At 40.8% G+C, this 19,688-nt stretch overlaps 1 pseudogene; it reads right to left on the reverse strand.

Moving 5' to 3' along the window:
- Nucleotides 1-717: 717 nt before the first annotated feature.
- Nucleotides 718-18,184, reverse strand: LOC119543691 (annotated as a pseudogene).
- Between the last annotated feature and the right edge of the window lie 1,504 nt (nt 18,185-19,688).

Raw genomic sequence — 19,688 nt, forward strand, 5'->3', positions numbered from 1 at the left:
CCTATTCACTATTCTGTACCTTGTTTTTTTTTTTAAAAAAAAAAAACAACAAAACTTTATAATGTACCTTAGAAAACTTTCAATACAAGTAGTTTCCACCCCCCTTTAATTGGTATATAATATGTATTTCATTATAAGACTGTAACCTCATGTATTTAACTAGTTCTGATTGATGATTTTTCAGGTTAGTAATTTTTTTAATGTTGGCTACTGATGACATTTGGCAAACCCCTTGCTAGTGTAAACAAAGTTATAGTGAATAACTGATATTTTTTCCTGTGTGTGCAGACATATGATTAAGACAAATTCTCAGAAATGGATTTGCTGAGTCAAATGGTTAATGTATTTGAAATTCCACAGAGGCAGTTTGTGCTCCCACCAAGCAATGAATGAAAATGCATTTTCCCCAGAGCTTCATCAACAAAATGTGTTGTTACACGGTCAGAATTTTTGCCACTATGTTAGGGGGAAAGTAGTGTCTTAATGTGTGTCTTTTTTAAAAGGGTGGAATTTAATCTTTATTTACAGGACACTTCAAAATATGAAATTCCACATAGAAATATGAAACACAATGAAAGGAGAGGCTTCATACAGTATGTATGGTTTGGAACTGTTCAAGTTTTGTTGTAAAAAGTGCTGTGTAACAAATCACATTTAAAAAGAGCTCTTAGTAGAGAAACAGTATGACACACTTAACACCGGAGTACTCAACAACTTTCACTTCAGCTGTACAGTCTGAAAATTGAAAGTCCCAGGAGTGCTAGTCCAAACTTGGAAAGCTACAGCCTTCAGAGGTAGTTTCTGATTTTCCTCTACAGAGAAGAAGAAGATCAAGCTTAAGGAAGAGCTGTACACAGACATCGTTTTCATGGTTAAGTAGAGCTTCAGTTTTACCAATGCCTCCACATTCTTCAATCATTATACTAAGTTTCTCAGTTTAACCTCAATTCTCAGCAGCCTGAAAGATATCTGAAATGGCATCCGGAATAACCAGAATAATTTTGGTATTTTTCACAGTTAAAAGGCCCATCAACAGTTCTATTATGCCACAGTGGATGAGGTTCCACCACTTCTATAGTTGGTCACAGCCCACACAGCTTCCTTTTGTGTCTTCAAGTCTGCCTTGAAAAGAACGCTAATGAGAAATGGGACTAACCCATGACTCACTACTTGCTGTATCTGGTCCTGATGGCCAGCTGTGATGTTTGACATTGTCTATGTAGCTTCCTGATGAATATTAGTTTTGGTTCATCTGTCCCAGTGACAATATTCCTTATGGCGCTTAGTACAGGAGTCACCATTGGCAGTTCAGTACCTCCTAGAAGCTTCACAAGCTGGGGCCCAGCTCCGGTTTTCACTATCATTTTATTCCGTCCATTTGGACCATCAGTAAGATAGGAAATGGTCCAGGAGGTATCTGCTAATACTTCTGGATCATCATGAGGCAGGAGATGAACTAAAGTAGGAAGAATGTGCTCAACAGCATCTAAGATGGGTACAGGATTCTTGTTTCAACAAAGGTTTGAAAGTGTCCAGGTAAGATTCCATAAGTAGCCACATGCTAACGATGACATATCAGGAACTGCAAGTAGACCCAACAAAGGATCAACTGCACCATACTTGATAACCAAGTCTCAGAAAGATGAGCCATCACCTGCTCATCATTTTGCTTCCTAGAGCCTGTACTGCAAGTTCACTGACGTAAGCATGGGGAGATACCAACCAAGAAATAATGGGATAGCACCTCCCTCTACCGCAGTCTTGGTCTCTTCTGATGTCCCAGAAGCAATGTTTGTGAGCACCCAAGCAGATTCAAACTGAAAGGGGAGTACAATTTGTTCTGCCCAAGAAGGATGCAAACTTTGGAATCAAACCAGCCCAGATTATGTTGTCTATGGGTGGCTGTTTTCCCCTGGGAAGCAGTTTCCTAGCAGCTTGAGTAGCTGGGAGCCCTTTCCAAATTTTTGCTATTTATGCCTTTGACAATGTCATCAACAACCAACTTACAGTGCCCTGGTTGTTGTGGTTTCCTGCCGTGGAGTAGTGTCTTCAGGCAATGAGCTGACATTTCTTCCTTTCAGCTTCTGGTCATCCCTCTTAGCTTTCCTCAGCTCCATGTTAACTTCTATACAGTGCCACCTTATTTCTGTACTGTCTTTCCCCTCGTTCTTGAATCTGTTAAAGCAGGCAGCTGGTGAATTAGCATTCTCACTGGTGGATATGGTTGTAAGATGAAGGGAGAATGCTGAGGAGTGGGCTCAGGCTTCCAAAAGAGAAAGAGTCACTGCTGGCCTACTCCTCGAAATGTCCACCATGGTTCGGTCCGAAGACGGTGTCTTAATGTGATTAATTTGTGTTTCTATTACCATGAATTAAGCTTAATATATTTTCATTTGTTTAAGGAACATTTGTGTTTTCTTTTCATAAAGATCTATTCATATCTTTTTTTCCCTTTTTCTGTTAAGTTATGGATCTTAGTTCTTACCATTTTCTGGGAGTTCTTTACATATAAGGGAGATTAGCACTTTGTTTCCAATATGAATTATCAATAATTTTTTCCCAGTTAATCACTTGTATTTTGACTTTATTTATGTTTTTCTTTTTTACCATGTAGAAGCTTTTTATTTTTATGGAAGTGAATTTATCTATTTATCCATATTTTCTTCTGTAGTTTCTAGATTTAGAGTTATAGTCAGAAAGGCTTTACTCCAAATTTGCAAAGGATTTTGCTCACGTTTTCTTCTAGTGCCTTTAATTTAAAAAACAATTTAAAATTATTTTATCCATATGGAATTTTTCATATTATAGAATGTAAGATTTGGAGCACCATTTTATTTTTTGCAGGTAGCTATCTAGTTTCTCCAGCATCACTTATTAAAAAGTCCAACTTGTCCCCACTCATTTCCGATGCCACCTTTATAGAGGTCTATCTCTAGACGTTTTATTCTTTTTTCATTGGTCACTCTCTCTATTCTTGTACCTTTACCACACTGTTTTAATTATGGGCAATTTATAATCTGCTTTAACCTCTGGTATCTCTAGACCCCTTTCAATACTCCTCCTTGAGAAAGAGTTTACCTGGCTATTTTTCTTGTTAATTTTTCCATTTAACTTTAAAGTCACGTTTTTTAGTTTCTTACAAAAAGTATCCTGTTGGCACTTTTGGGATTACATTTCTAAATTAATTTGGGGAGAACTGACATTTTTATGATGTTGAGTATTCCACTCAAGAATGTCTTCAGTGTCCTTCTGTAGTGCCTGCCTCACACAGGACTTATTCAGCTTGTGTTATTTTTTCCCCCTAGGAATTATATCTTTTTTGTTGTAATTAGAAATGGAATTTTTTTTCTTCCATTAAATTTCTTGACTTGTTTTTGGTATGTATGAAAGCTATTGATTTCTGTATATTAATTTTCTACTCGGCTACCTTATTGAATTCTTTTACTGCTTGTAGGAGTTTTCCGGTTTTATTTTCCAAGTATATAATCATAACATCTGTTAATAGTGAGACTTTTATCTCCTTTCCATTTTGTAAAAGCAATGCATTAATATATTATCAATGTATTAAAAAGTCAAACAATACAGAAATATTTTGAATCACAAACAAGAGTCCTTCCTAACTTCTCTGACTTAATATCTTTCCCAAATGTAATTACTGTTCATCTAAAGCTCTTTCTGTATATTTTCATAGGTATGTATATAAAATAATACATAGTTTTCTTTCTTTTATTTATATTTGGAATATATTTCATGTACTATTTGTTCTAGTTTGCTAATGCTGCTGGAATGCAGAACACCAGAAATGGATTGACTTTTATAAAGGGGGTTTATTTGGTTACACAGTTACAGTCATAAAGTGTCCAAGGTAACACATCAGCAATCAGGTACCTTCACTGGAGGATTGCCAGTGATACCCAATGCAAGTGACTCACTCATCTCACCTTAGCCCTGGTCATGCAGATTGGTTCAAACCATGTGCCAGAAATTATAGCCATTGGCAGATTTAGATTTTAAGATAGCCCTGTGCCGGTTTGAAGGTATTATGTCCCCCAGAAAAAGCCATATTCTTTGATGCAGTCTTGTGCAGCTGACATATTAGTGTGGATTAAGTTGGAACATTTGGATTAGGTTGTTTGCATGGAAATGTCCCCCACCCAACTGTAGGTGATAACTCTGATTGGATAAGTTCTGTGGAGATGTTACCCCACCCATTCAGGGTGGGTCTAAATTAAATCACTGGAGCCATATAAATGAGTTGATAAACAGAAGGAACTCAGTGCAGCTGTGAGTGACGTTTTGAAGTGCATCTGAGAATGACATTTTGAAGAGGAGTTACAGCCAAGAGGGACACTTTGAAGAATGCACAGAAGCTGAGAGAGTAGCTGCAGATGAGAGACAGTTTGAAGATGTTGAAAGCAGACTCTTGCTCCAGAGAAGCTGAGAGAGGACAAATACCCCAAGTGCCACTAAGGGTAACATTTTTGAGGAACTGCAGCCTATAGAGGAACGTCCTGGGAGAAAGCCGTTTTGAAACCAGAACTTTGGTGCAGATGCCATCCATGTGCCTTCCCAGCTAACGGAGATTTTCCAGACACCAACCATCCTCCAGTGAAGATACTCTCTCAGCTCCTGTGCATTCTTCAAAGTGTATAGTTCAGTGAGTGGATATGTTCAGGGCATTGCTTAAAATCCGTCCACAGTAACCTAACTAGGCAAGAAGTCACTAAGAAATAGCTGCCAGCGACTGCATTTTTATAGAATCCATGACTTGTACTGAATAAATGCCCAACCTATATCAAATAATAACTTAGCTTGAATTGCTGCCATTTCTTCTTAACTTTCTGAAAACAGCAGTTTGGGGAGCTGAATCTTCCCAAGAAGAATGATTTGACTGTTAATTTGGTTGTACCATGTTCCCTTGGAAGAGCTAGTTCATTGTAACTTGTGCACCCCTGAGTGGTTAGCAGTGATTAGAGAGAGATGGTGTGAGTCGGTGGTGGTGGTTAGCAGGGGAAGGATGGAAGGCACATGATAATAAAAGGGCACGTACTTTTCCTGGCCTTTTCTCCTCTCCTGGGCCGCCCTGACTAGAATTCATTCCTCCCTCTTAGAAAGCATAGAGCCGCTATCTAAGGATGTTAATTACATACTGGTTTGTACTATTATGTGGGGACATGTCCTACTTCATAATCCTGATTGAAAAGATATTTGAACTAATCTCAGAACATGCTGCTCTTATCAGTTTTCTTTATAAACATCCCAATATTGAAATATTCGAAATAAAAAGTAAAGAAGCTATGAATGGATCTAAATACTGCTTTAAATAATGGTCGAAGTTGTGATTTAAGTTATAGCAATTTTTAGGATGGAATTTAATATTTTATAACTTTTTCTGTGGTGATCCATTTTCATATGTAAATGCAGTGTCATGTTTGAACATGAACTATAAAATTTATGGTTTATATCTGAAGCTAAGTATTGCTTTAAACATTTTGTTGAAAATACCGGTTCATCCTGCCTCAATAAAGCAAAGTTCCTCAAGATTAAAATTCATAGCAACTATCCAAGAACAATAATCACTCAAGGAATTTGGTCTAATTTGACATTACTGTCAACAGAACAAAATTATATGAAAAGCTTGATACCATCAACATAATTAGTAAATTTTCTGAAATTAAGGCAAGAAAAATAAATTCTATGGAATAAATATATGATAATTTATGAATTATGTATGTCCTCATTTTATTACTCTTCCTAACATTACCAGACCTTTAATGCTTTGCCAACTTGCCAGTTAAACCCAAACCATAGAATTCCAATGTCTTTTTAAATTTTGTATTAATGAAATTGTATTTGTCAAAGTAGGAGAACAGAACATATTTTACTTAACAGTTTGTAGCATGAAATATAACTTTGAAATAATTAGATATATTATATATGGGTCTCCATTTGTATTCTTACTTGAGCCCTGCAAATATTAGGGGCAACCTGTTGTAGCTTGATGACATTAGTGACCTTTTTTACATATGCAGTGAACAAGTAACTAAAGTGTGATAGGTCTTGCCTCTGGGGAAATAAGGGGTCTGATGCGAGTGATGAACAAGGCTGAGAAACCCATCCTCCTGCATTGCTTGTTTTTCTGCACAAGCATCATCGTGTTTCAACACATGCTCTTCTTTCCACCAGAAACACCTTCTCCTTTTTATTCACTTGGATGATTCCTATTCATTCTTCTTGTGCCACGCACTGCTTCCAGGAAGACTTCGTTAACAGCCAAGGGCAAGTCTGGCCTTCCGCTGTCACAGGCAGTGGATTAGGAAGTAGAACGTGGCCAGGCAGAGGGTAATGCTGCTGCTTCTAACTTTGCATCATGCAGTTGTTTTTCATCTGCAACTGGGAAGAATCACGTTCAGGCTCATAGCAGCAGTGAGGCCTCCTGATATTTTTCCGATATCAGACTCTAACTAGTCAGACTGGCATAGCCATGGTTGATTTCTGGTCCCTTCCAATTCTACCCTTTTGGAAAGCAGCAACCTTGGCCGGCAGCTGCTCTTGGTCTAAGAAGGACTGCTACCCTATCGCTCATTCATCTGTAGAACAGACCAGCCTTTTGGCCCTGTGGATGGTTCCACCAGATGCAACAGCTCAGCTTCCCTGTGAGCCAGGGACTCTGAAGTCCCCAGTGCCACCTACCTGGCATTTATGTCAGAAGCTGCGTTTTCAAAAGAACCCTGGTGTCAGCAGCTGCTTGTGTGGGTAACACTAGGTGTAATCATCCACTTATGCTCTCAGATTAAGAGTTGATTAGGCCAATTGTATCCAGATCATTTTTCCCCTATGAACAATGGCAGCTGCAAAGCACGTTTTTCAAACATTTAGTCTAAAATATGAAGGGGGAAAATGCTGTTTTCCTTTTTTCTTGGAAATGAGAAAATAGATTTGGACTCAACTCCTGAAATATATTTTCTCTCTCCCAGAGTTTCAATAGCAAGCCTGATGTAGCAGTGTGTAGAAAAGCATTTTATTCTGCACTAAAGGAGTTTGCAACAAATCGACATTCTCTCCTAAAACACTTGAGCTTGAATATGCAAATGATCCTGTAGTAGGAATTATCATTAGTCATTCTCAAAGAAGTAATTGATGAACATTGTGGTATATGACAGATAACATTAAGATTCATCAAGTTTCAATTCTTTGGATCTGTCAGCTTGTCAAAAAGCAGATGTCTGATTTTGTGGCCCTGCTGGTAAAACATCAGGCTCTTTCTCCTGGCGCATAACTTAGTCACCTCCTATAATCTCCTTTGAAATGAACAAGATCTGGCATGGTACATCTTCTATTTAATGTGCAATATTACAAACAAGTTTAAAAGAAATGGTTTTAAAGCTGTTGTCTTTGCAAATTTAATTTGGCAAGATACTACTATAGGCAACTAATGAGCTTACTAGATACATTATCAGGCCTGATCATCAAACTTGGGAATGGCATAGTTTCCTTTACAAATCTTAGTAAATGTATGGGAAAGTTTGTCCTTCAAACACTAACAGTTAGATGTATTCCAGAGATCACGCGGGTTAGTTTTAGATGCAAATCTAAATTTGGATGCAAATGAAAGATCACTTTTCAGTATAACTTTTATTGTAATTATGACCTTTGGGATAAAGTTGGGATAGAGATGGGAAATCTGTAAACTTGGAAAGTTTTACTGTTACTACTGATAGTTAATAATACCAGCTACTTTTTACTGAGTGGTTACTATATGCTGGACATTGTATTTAGTATTTTCCATTTAATCCCCAAAGCAACACCAGGAGATAAGTAATATTGTTATACCCATTTTCAAATGAGTGCCATGCAGGTTTTAAACATTAACTTGCCCGAGATCACAGCTAGGAAATAGCAGAGTCAGAAATCAATATATTCAATCTGACTCTAGAGTCTGTAATTTTAGTCACTGGATTAAATATCTCAGAGCCAGAGAAGAGCATTTTGTGCTGAGAATTTCTATTTACAGGGCTGCCAGAGTCCCCTGTTTTCCTTGAACCCACCTTCTAGATCTAGCAGAAGGCACAGCCTCAAGGAAGTGCACAGTGCTGTCAGGTCTGGCATAACTTCTTTCTGGTTTCTGCTTTCTCTAACCAAATAGATGTCTAGTCTTACTGAAGCACTGCACTTTCTTTATAGAGAGGTTTTAGGGGTACTGATTGTGAATTTAATTTGGAGCTTTCTGTGGTAGAAAATGCTAAATGCCACCGCACCCCCAACAAAGCATTCCTAAATCCCTTATTCCTTGCCTCTTCTGAATTCTAAATACTTGTTCTCACACTCTTCCTTAAGACAGATATGATGCGCTTTTAGACCATGAAAAATAAGTGCAAGTCTGTTGGGAGTGTTTTCTGGAAAAGTTTTTGCTCTCCTGATAAAGGCGGAAGAAGAGACTATTGATCTACTGAACTGACCCCAGTAATCTCCTACTTTCCCACTAATATTCTATTGACCAAAGCAAGTTACATGGCCAAACCCAAGATCGATGGTGCGGGGAAATGTGCTCCACCCACTGGTGAGAGGCCCTGCAAAATTCCATGGTAAAGAGTGTGGATGATAATCCTTTGACAGGGGAGTGAAGAACTGGGAACAATAATCCAACCTGCCACAGAGCACTAGGCCCATCTGTCCAGCTGTCTACTAGAAACAAATGCCTTTGGATATTTCTAAAGCACTTTTATATTCAATGTGAGCAAAACCAAACTTATGATCCATCTCCTCCTCCCCTCTATTCCTCCTCCAGTGTTTCCTGCCTTGGTGAATGGCACCACCATCCATCCACCCACCTGTGTAAGTCAAACACCAGAAATCATCCTTGACATCCCTCTCTCCATCACCCCTCCCTAACTAATCAATTGCCAAGTCCTCTTGGTTTATGTCCCAGATATCTCTTGAGTCTACCTACTTTTCTTTATTTCTAATATCCTTTCTTGAGCTGCACTCCCTCTTGCCGGGGATATTGCAGTACATCCCAACTGGTCTCTTCAGATTCATTCTAGAGACATAGCAATCACTTAAAAAATGCATATATATCATATTATTTTTGCTTGAAGATTTTAATTGCTTCCCATTGTCTTCAAGATAGCTATCAAAGTCTCTCAGATGGCCTGGAGGCCGGCGTGATCCACTCTGATCTTAACTCTTCTTGCCCCATTCCATGCCACTCTCCGTCCCTGCTCCCGATACCCTGGTATCACTACCCTCATTTCAGTTCCTTGACAGCTCTCAAATCCTCTCTGACTCTAGGCCTTTGCCCATGCTGTTCTCCCTTCTGGGAAACTCTTAGGCACGTTCTTTGCCTATTTAACTCTGATTCATCCTGCACATCTCAGCTCAAATGTCACTTCCTCGGAGAACCTCGTTCTGTCATAAAGACCATGACAGAGTCCTCATTAGACATCTCTCTGGCATAATACACTTTTCCTATTTGGCCCTCTTCACAGTTTTTATTATTATGTGATTCTGCTAGGGACCAAGAAGGAAACCCATGCCAAGAAGTTCAGTGGAAGGAACATAATGCAGAGAACCAGTTACAAGGTGTTGGGCATGTGGAAAACAACCCTACTAGGAAGCCATACCATCCCTAGGATGGACAGACAAAGAGAAGAGGCAATGTTGTCAGAACCCAAGAGCGGCTGGAGTCTTGGAGAAGAAGCCACATGGTGGGTGCTGGCATCACAGCCAGGCGTCCAGGAGAGAGGCCATAATAGAGAAAAACCCTGTGGCTTTCCCCTCCTACCCTCCAATGTCCAGCCCTTACCTCCTGTTGGCCGAACCTACCAGGACGCTAGAAGGCAGAGGAAATTCTGCAGAGCAGGAGAGAGCAGGAAAGGGCAGGAAATACTCTGAGAAAAAACAAGCACAGACCCATGATGGGCAAGTTTTGTATTTGGTTGGGAACTGTTTATCTCCCACACTTGATTAAGAGCTCCTTGAGCACGGATGGTGTTAATTTTACTGATTATTGATTCCTCAGTGCTGTACACAGAGACTGACACCAGTCCTTACTCTTTGTTGAATTAAGGAATGAATGAAAGACATCCAAGAGTGCCTAAGAACGGAGGGGAAAATTTATTAAAATTCTGGTGGACAGTATCCTCAGGAATGAGCATACTTTGTTTCCTTTCTCTCTTCCCTTTTCCCAACCTACTTCCTTTGCCAGAGGTTTGCAATTAGGGCTTGCCACCCAAGCCTTTGTTGTAGAAGGAACTAACAAAAGAAAAGAAGGTTGAGATGTTAATTATCCACGTTCTCAAATACACATTTACACATACATGCACACATGCGTGCAGTTTCTTCCTCTTCTCTCAGGCATCGGAGCAGGGCCCTGAGGAGTTTGTAGTTTAGTTTGCAGAGCCTCTTCCTGTCACAGCAGAATCAGCGGAAAACTGGGCAGATGCCAGGCTCCTGGTCTCCAAAGTGAATATTAACAGTGACTTCCTAACCCCACCTCTGAATTTGAGCAAAATGTGAAATAAAACAAAATCAAGGTGCTCACGTTTATGACCATCTCACATGATGTTTGAACCAGTTTTTATGTAAGCATGTTTTAGGCCCTATTTTCAGAACTGTTCCTGAAAGCAAGAGTTTTCTGGGGGATGTTGATATTTGTGGTAAGGTATCTTTTGGAAATTACAACTTCAAGGAGAGATTACGATAACCCTGGCCACTGGGAGGAGAAGGCGGCAGGGGGTGGAATCTGGAAAAAGTGAGACAGCCTCCAGGTGTCCTTTCCAACTTATTCTACCTATTGTGTTACATTGTGTCAGGACTTCCCAGGGCCCCCATCTTGGCCTGGGTGGGACAGTAAGGCAGGCAAAGCCCACACTCCCCAGGCCCATGAACATTCCACACTTTCTGTGTTCTTTCCTTGATGTCTTTAGTGACCAGCGTGTGAGAGATGGAGGTGTTCGGCAACCATTCTCATGGCTTTCCTGCATTTCCCAGCCTCCTCACAGTTAGGTAGGCTGTGACGATTGGCCCTGGGCAATGGGCTGTGGTTGGGAATGACGTGTGGCATTTCCAGGCCATGGCGCCAACGAGCCACTACAGCGCCCCGGCCTCGTGTAGAAGGTGCAGCTTGGATTGCAGATTCATCACATGGAGGAAAGTTGTGTGAGCAACTAAGAAACCTCTGCTACATTAAGCTACTGAGATTTTGAGATTATTTGTTACTACGGCATAAACTAGCCTATTCTGACCAATGATGTATGGATCGAGCAAAAACAGAAGACTTCTAACTCTCTTGTCTGGTTGTATTATGTTGCCTTTTTTCTTCTCTGTTCTCTTTGCTTGGGAAGTGTACTTTGGGGTAGTCTAAAAACTGAGCTAATTTGAAATTTGGTTGTGATAGTCTTCATTCCAAACATATTGAACCTAAATCTAAAAATAAGAACTCCTGGTTAAAGTGGACAGGCCAAATTCTTCTTTCAAAGCCACTGAACTGTTACTACAGGATGACTCCTAGGAACTTCTTGGGCAGAATCTTCAAGCATCATGTGATGTGGGGAAGGGGTGTTTGAAGAAGCTTCTTTTGCCTCAAGTTATCATTCTACCATGAGGAAAAATGTGTTTTTTTAGACTAGCATCTTGCTGCCTAACAAAATTCAACTCTTTAATGAGCACTTAGAAGACCCCATTGTTCCCCTAAAGGGGTTCACAGAGCAGTACCCTGTAGTAGTAGCGATACATTAAAACCAGTGTCAACCATTAACAAGTAAGAGTTATATTCTCAGAGCCTGTAAGAACAACTCTATTTCAACTCTGTTTTATTTCCCTTGTAAGAAAATCTTATCACAATCTGAAATTATTTTTTTTATTACTTTACCTTCTTCTTATCTGCTCCCTCCAATAGAATGTAATACCACACAAGTTAGAGTTGTCTGTGTTCATCACTGTAGATCCGCAGAACCAAAGCTCAAAGAATATATTGTTGAATAAGTGAGTGAAGTTAATTACAAAAGGAAATGCTCCTGTCCCCTAACACGGACACAGAATTTAGGGAGGTCGAGGCTGTATGGGAACTGAGCTTCGTCATGGACCAGCACAAGAACTTTGGGGGTCTGGAAGACTGACTGATTGTGAATTGTTCTGAAAGGAAAAACTTCAGAGCAGAAGAGGAACGGCCATCTCCTGGTTCTGCCTGGGAGCTGGACCCTGGTTTAGTGACTAATCCTAAAGAAATCCCTGGAACCTCCTTGCTAGCCCTGTCCACCATGTCACCTCTCCTGATCTTGGAATTCTAACAAAAAAGCACATAAAATCTGGGGATGCAAAGTATAAAGCAGGGAAATCTCATTCTTAAAGGTGGCAGAAAATGTATTTCTATGAGGCTCTGCAATATCTCTGAATATTTCAGAAGCTGTGTGGCCTTTTAAGTGTTCTAAATCTATTGAACATATAATAATTTATAGGTGAGTCATGTTGGTGAATTGCCCAGTCACTATTTTCTTTCAAAGGGTGATAGAAAAAAATAAATATGAATGGACTACATTTTTGCAAAGTAAAATAATCTCTGAAGTAAATATTTAGTAGGATTTTTTTTTAATGTTCTGAGCTGATCCCTCTTAAGCACAAGTAAGATCCTCTCAGCCTCGACTTCCCCAGGCTTGTTGGCATGTATTTGGCCCCAGCTCTGCTGCAGCTCTGTCAGAGTCCAGCAGGCAAAACCCGACTGCGTTCGGCCTCCTGTCTGAGGCTTCACCGTGGCTGAGCTGTGAGATGCTTGGGACTAGGCAGGTAAGTACAACCCGGAAATATAGGGAAGTTCAAGCAAAGCTTTGAGGCAAACTTTGGACCTATGAGAAATGGAAACAGAGAAGAAATAAATTCTTCTTCCCTTCTCCCCCACAGAGAGGACAATCCTGAGTTGCAGTGGTTTAAAAGGCCCCTTGGAGGAAGTGTCCCTTGAGACCCAGCACATGGGGGCCAGCTGGGTGACTCTTACTTCCTTGCTTCACTCCTATCTCCCTTATTCCTGCTTCCTTGGCATTGTATTCCTGATAAAGCATTAGCACATATGTTTTGCCACAGGCTTTACCTCCTGGGAATCCAGGATAAAACACTGTCTAAACATTTTCTTCCAGAAATTATGATAAACATTAGAAGAAAAATATGGTTTAAAAATTAAATATTTGTCGTGATCACATATTTTGTGTATGTTTACTTCAAATAATATAAAGAAAGACCAACATTTTTTGGGACCCCAAGGAGGTTCAGCTGAAATAAAGCCTGAACTCCTGCCATCGGAAGTGTTCCCATGGATTGTAGTAAGCAGCGAAGGACCACATGAAGAGAGAATTAGTGTCCTGGAATAGCTCAAAGCTCTCTCACGTCCATTATTTCTTTATACCTTTGTAATTATGCTACTTTTCCATAAGGAGAGATTGAAAATAGAAGGTTTAATTGGTGCGTTCAGGGCCAAACAATAAGACGGGTCTCGAGTCCAAGTTTTCTGATCCTTAATTCCAAGATTTCTTTCATTATTCTTCGCTGCTTGACTCTCCAGATCTAACCCTGTTACCAAATACACAGGGAGATGTATACAAGTACTTGGAAGCATAATGCAAGCACATTGCCTGAAATAGGTTGAAAACCTCCAAGAAGAACATTTCAAAAAGGATTCTGCTGCCTGACAGATAACTTAAATGTTCCATTTGAGCGGTTTCTATTCTGGATGCTTTGTCCTATGACACAACGTTAGTAGCTTGGCTTGAAACCTTCTGGGTATAACACAACAGTCCAGGTGCTTTGTGCCAAATTTTTGAATGTGAAATATGAGAATCAAGAAACATTTTTAAAAAAAATACTGGTATAGAATAAAAGGAGAAAGAAGAAACAGCAAAGAAATCTCCAGTTACTTGAAGATCAGAAATCATGGGTCTTTAATTTTGTTTTGCCATTTAAAATGTCGGAAGATGGCAATCACAGGGATCTTCCTTTGAGGGCGTGTTTGGTTGGCACTCACGAAGGAAGGAAGGGAGTGACGGAGGATCACTGGGCTGGGCTGAAGGATGCCTCCTGAGGGACTTAGTATCCGAGCTCAGCACCCTTTTTTTTCTGTTCTTAGATACAAAGGACAAGTTGGACAAGGAGGAGAGGTATTGACTGCTTTCCTAGTGGGAAATAAAGGCAACCGACTTTAGGCAAGATTGGAGTAAGAGGAGGCAGAGCTGCTGCTGGCCCCACTAGTGTGTGCCTTTGTGGCAATTAAGAAAAGGCACAGGACCGTCCTCGGAGCCACCACGGCTGCAACCCTCATGTGGTGGCCACATCACAGCTCTTCACTGCTGGAGAACTTTGTTGCTAAATCCCCACTGGCCTTAGGGGAATAGATGATGCTCTTGGTAACCTTCTCAGTACAACAGAAGCACCCCACAATGTGATTCTAAAATATCTCTGCTGTAAACTTGGGGAGAACAGAAATACAACCTAGACCGAAACTTACGACTGGTACGAGAAGGACTGGTCTAAGATTTAGTCTAACCACAGTGCACTTAAGAGGGAACTTCTCGCTGGAGAGGGCCACTCAAAATGCTCCCCCAACCCCTAAAACTTCAAATAACCCACTTCCTTTGAAATTTAGGCCAAACTAATCTGTGATGGTTAGGTTCATGTGTCAACTTGGCCAGGTGATGGTACTCAGGTGTCTGGTCAAGCAAGCACTGGCCTAACCGTTGCTGCAAGGACATTTGTGGCTGGTTAATAAACCAACAGGCTGGTTCATTAAATCATCAGTCAATTGGCTGCAGCTGTGACTGATGACGTCAATGAAGGGCGTGTCTTCCACAATGAGAGAATGCAGTCAGCTGGATTTAATCCAATCAGTTGAAGACTTTTAAGAGAGACAGATAGAGGACCTTCACTTCTTTGGCTAGCCAGCAAAGCATTTCCTGAGTTCATCGGAGTTGCCAGTTTGTTGCTTGAGGAGTTCATCGGACACCTTCACTGGAGTTACCAGTTTGCTGCCTGCCCTATGGAATTCAGACTTGTGCATCTCCACAGTTGCATGAGATACTTTTATAAAATCTTTTATTTAGGTATCTCTTATTGATTCTGTTTCCCTAGAGAACCCTAACTAATAGACCATCCTCTTCCTTGTTTCCAAAACACTTGATACTCACAATCCAAGGAAGAGAAAGAGGATTTCTCTCACCTTGTTCATGCCCCAGGATTAACGTCTGCAAAGGATGCTTGACAGTGAACTCCCTACTCACAGGATGGAATCTGGCAATTCTCTTCTCAGTCTCCTTTATTCAGTCCGCAGTGGTACATGCAGGGAACAACAATTCCGTCACAGCAGGGTGCCGAGTCCCCATCAGCACCACTGTCTTTCCTCTCACACAGGTTGACAGCAGGCGGGTGCTCACCCTCCACTAGAGCCTAGTCCTGGTGCTGATCTCTTGAGAATGATCGTTTAGTTGAGAATTCACGGTCATCTCTCAAGAAAGAGCCGCAATTTTCAAGCATCGGATTAGACTAAACCTTGTTTTAGGATGAATAATTTATTTAATTCTTCAGGGTCCCATTTTGCTAAAATATCCAATTTCTATTGCTACCCAGTTTACTTAGTATCTCAGTCTGAAGTATTTATATTTGAATGAGTTTGTTACATTAGGGCTTCCCTGAGGGCAATATTTGGGTACTGAATGTTACTTCTGCATGACTAAAAAGGGTCCTTTCCAGAATAAAGAAATAATAGACCACAAAACCTATTTACCGTTTCTAGATCAGAATGCCAGAAACTGCATAGAAACACAATATGACAGTTTTCCAACTATTAAAAAAACTAAACTCAGCCCCTTCTGGTGTTAACTCACATGCATCCTCACGAGAGAATGGGAAAACCTTCCTCAAGGGTGCCTAGAAGGAATGGCTCCCTTTTGCTCCTTTCAGGCCCTCATTCTAGCTTTGGGTTTGATGATTATTTTTGGTGTCCACACTTTTCTGCATCCAAATATTTACTTCCTTATAATATGGCTGATATTCCAGATGCAGATAATTTTCTCTAATTCAGACACTAAATATAGAGTACATGTCAACCTAGTCATCCCTGTTCCTCTTAGCTATAGCAAAGATCCAGGCAATTATGAAACAAAAAGACAATTACTCTCCTTTAATACACGATCCCATTGCCTGTTACCTGAATGACAAGAGATTAACTTCCAAGTTGAGCATCACCTGGAAAATCTCTCCTACTGTACAGAAGCAATCCATTGAGTTACTCCCCGATTTGTACAACTAGATATGTTCCTCCAGTTGCAGCAGTTTAAGATGAGCTATTTAACCATTTGAAGCCTATCTATACATGAGATATAATCCCTTTAACTTCAAGACTTCAGTGAAAAACCTACACAACTAAGTTCCTGATATTTCTATTCCTTACTTGGTTCTTAGTCTCCGAAGTAGTTTTTCCAAAATTTCTCTGGATGTCTCATAGGTATCTCAAAACCAAATGTCCAAAATTTCAAACTCACTGTCTTCCCTCACAAAGAGACTTCTGAATCACTTACGTAAGTTAAAGGCATACTTGTTCACACACATGCCAAGTGTCCTAACTTACATCAGACTCCTCTCTCACACTGCCCCATGCCTTCTGGTTAACTATCCCCTCAAGCTCATCCCTCATCTTCCCACAGATTTTCCTCATCCTGCCTTAGGATGGTTTCAGGTGAGAGTGATTTACTATGAAGGTCAAGTGCCTGGAGTTTGGGGGTCACACTGCTTGGGTTCAGATCTGGTTTGCCACATACTGGCTGGCCATGATCACATTATTTGACCTCTCTAAGCCTCAGTTTCCTAATGTCTAAACTAGGGATCTCCGTACCTACTGCTAGGTATTTTAAAGAGAATTACACAAGATAATGTATATGCAGTGTTTATAGCAGTGCTTGGCACATAATACCAGCCTAAAAGCTCCATGAAGGCAAAGATCTTGCCTTTGTCATCTGCTACCCCATGCCTGATGTCAAGCAAGGAAGAGTGCATGGTACATAACAAGTACTCAATACTATGGAAGGAATAAATGAATAAGAGTTCGTTTTTATTCTGATACCTCTTCCATGTATTCCCCACAAGCCTTCCAGGGTATGGTAAATTGCATTCTTGTTCAAAAATGTTTCTGCCCACCTCATGGAGATGATTATTTGTCCTTGCTCCATTGATGTCAGGCTTGGCTATGTGAGTTGCTTTGGTCAATGAAATGAGAAAGTTATGTCCTGTGATATCTCCAGGCAGAAGCTTTAAAGGCCTGCGTGAAGTTTTCCAACTTCTCTTTTGCTCTGCCCTGAGTCCAGCAATGTTCCAGGTGGAGTTTGCTCTACCAGCTGGGGCCTGGAGTGAAGTCAAAGTGGAACTGAGTCAGGGTCTAACTGGACTGAACACATAAAGTGAGGGAGAGATAAGCCTTCATTGTTGTAGCCCACTAAGATTGTGGTCGTGTTTGCTATCACAGCATAACCTTGCCTATTCTGGCTGACCTTCCAGAAACACAAAGATGGATATGTTGTTCTCCATTAGCTACAAAGTCAAGGTGTAGTATCCTTAGCATGACATACGAGGTCCTTCATAATTTGCCCACAAATCACCTCCTCAACCCACTTCTCCTGCCAGTCTGCCCAGAGACACCCTGTGGGCTATCACACGGAATTCTTAACATCTTCTCAACATCAGTCTGAAGACCTGTTCCTCTATCTGAGGTCATATCTCCCCTTGACCCTTGTACTTAAAAAGAACATTAATGTCTTGTGATTCAGGCTGTGTTTAAGGCAGGATTTATAGCAGAGAATTAAATGCTTTACAGTATCATTTGGAGAACTAAAGGAAGTAGCTCTAGGCTGAGTTTCCAGGAACAACCCGCAAAGACACACCCCAGAGCTGGGCTGACAAGGGAGCTATGCATCTACCATAATCAAGAAACTGCCATTAAGAGTTTAGAGGCGTCCTTGATCACTGCCAACCACTGAACCACACTACTTCTGTTCAGTTTGGCACCAGCAAAATTCAGCATTCTCCATTTAACACAATTCTACAGTTAACTCTTTCATAAATGTGTGTGATTAACAAAATGTAAGTCACCCTTGGACTGTCACTTCCAAGGTCATCTGAGAAACTTACCAGGCTCTGTGATACAGGGGGGCATCCTCGAAAGAGGCTGTAACAGATGCTGAGCAGATCGTTCCCTACCTTCTGCAGCATGGTTTATTCATTTTGACAGTGTTTCATCCTCTATAAAGAAACTTCATGCATCTTATCTCATGAAGACACCGTGAGATTTGAAGAACAAAGATCATTATCCCATCTCCTAGATTAAAAATCTGAGACCCAGGGAACTGACACGGCAAAGCCAAGGTCTAGAACTCAATTTTCCTAAATCTTGGTCCAGTGCCTCTCCCACGACACTGAGAATTCGAGATTTTGGAGTGGCCCCTGCTGCCCGCTGCAGTCTCGCTGCATAACACAGCCCTGTCCGCCATGCAGGAGAGCTCCTCTGGGGAAACACTGTGCCTCTCTCCAGCCGGGTGGGGAGGGTCGGCTCCGGGGAAAATAATTAATCCTTCAGTCCTCTGATTCCTATTAGGATAGAGTCTCTCTCATTTGTTATCTTTAAATGAAGTCAAGTGGGCGCTATCAGAAAAGTGGTGCTTCTTCCTCGGCTTGTTTGTAAAATTGGGGGGAAGCAAAAATGTTTTCCACATTTTTGATTTGTCACTGGAAATTTTCACCAGCAGAGACAAGTCTTTGTGGGCCACTCATATGGCTGGTAGATCCAGTATACTGTTATACAAATCTGAACAGAAAAAGAGAATTATTGATTTCCCTGGGAAATAATAGAAGGTAATTAATGCATTTATGGTGTTTATGCATTGAGGGGCTGTGTGAGGATATTACAATAATACTTTAGATGGATGCTTCCAGAAGTGGTTCAGTCCCAGGTCAGAGTAGAAGAGAATTTTTAAATTCGAGGCCTGGAATATTAATTTCTTAGTTTATAAATCTAGAAATTATTGAATCGTAGAATGTTGGAGCTGGAGAAAAATCTCAGAAATTATATACCGGAATAACCAAATTTAGAGCGAGAAAACCTTTTCTTCAAAGAAGATGTTGTACAGGTAAAACAGAAAGAATAAAACATAAAAATAACTATTCCACATGAAATGGGGTGAGATCACCAGGCCTGATACACGTGGCCACTTTTCCACAACACCCACAGCCACTGCAACATCTCCATGGAGCACCAGGCTTCAAACATCCCAGTTCAAAAGCCACAGATTGTCCAACGAAGGCCATAGAGATAGTGCCAGCCTTGGAATTTGAACTTGGGTCTTCTGATTTCCATGTTCTTTCCTTAAAAGATTCTTTGGACCAAATTTTCTTTGGTGACTTGCTGATCTCCTCTTGCCTCATTCCCAAGCACTTGGACCTACTTCCCATGTCTTAAGGGTCAGCCTCTTTGCCAGCAGGTTTGCTGTGACCACACTATTCATGTGGTCTTGCCTTCCAGGCCCCATCACATGGCCACATGGTAGGCACTGGGGATCCACTGGCGACAAGACGTTGTCCTTGGCATCAAAGGGAATAGAGTGTCGCGGGCTGTTAAATGGGGGAACCCAAGGACAGTCAGAGGAATGAAAAGGTGAGGGCAT

Source organism: Choloepus didactylus, chromosome 9, assembly GCF_015220235.1.
Source record: "Choloepus didactylus isolate mChoDid1 chromosome 9, mChoDid1.pri, whole genome shotgun sequence".
NCBI lineage: Eukaryota > Metazoa > Chordata > Mammalia > Pilosa > Megalonychidae > Choloepus > Choloepus didactylus.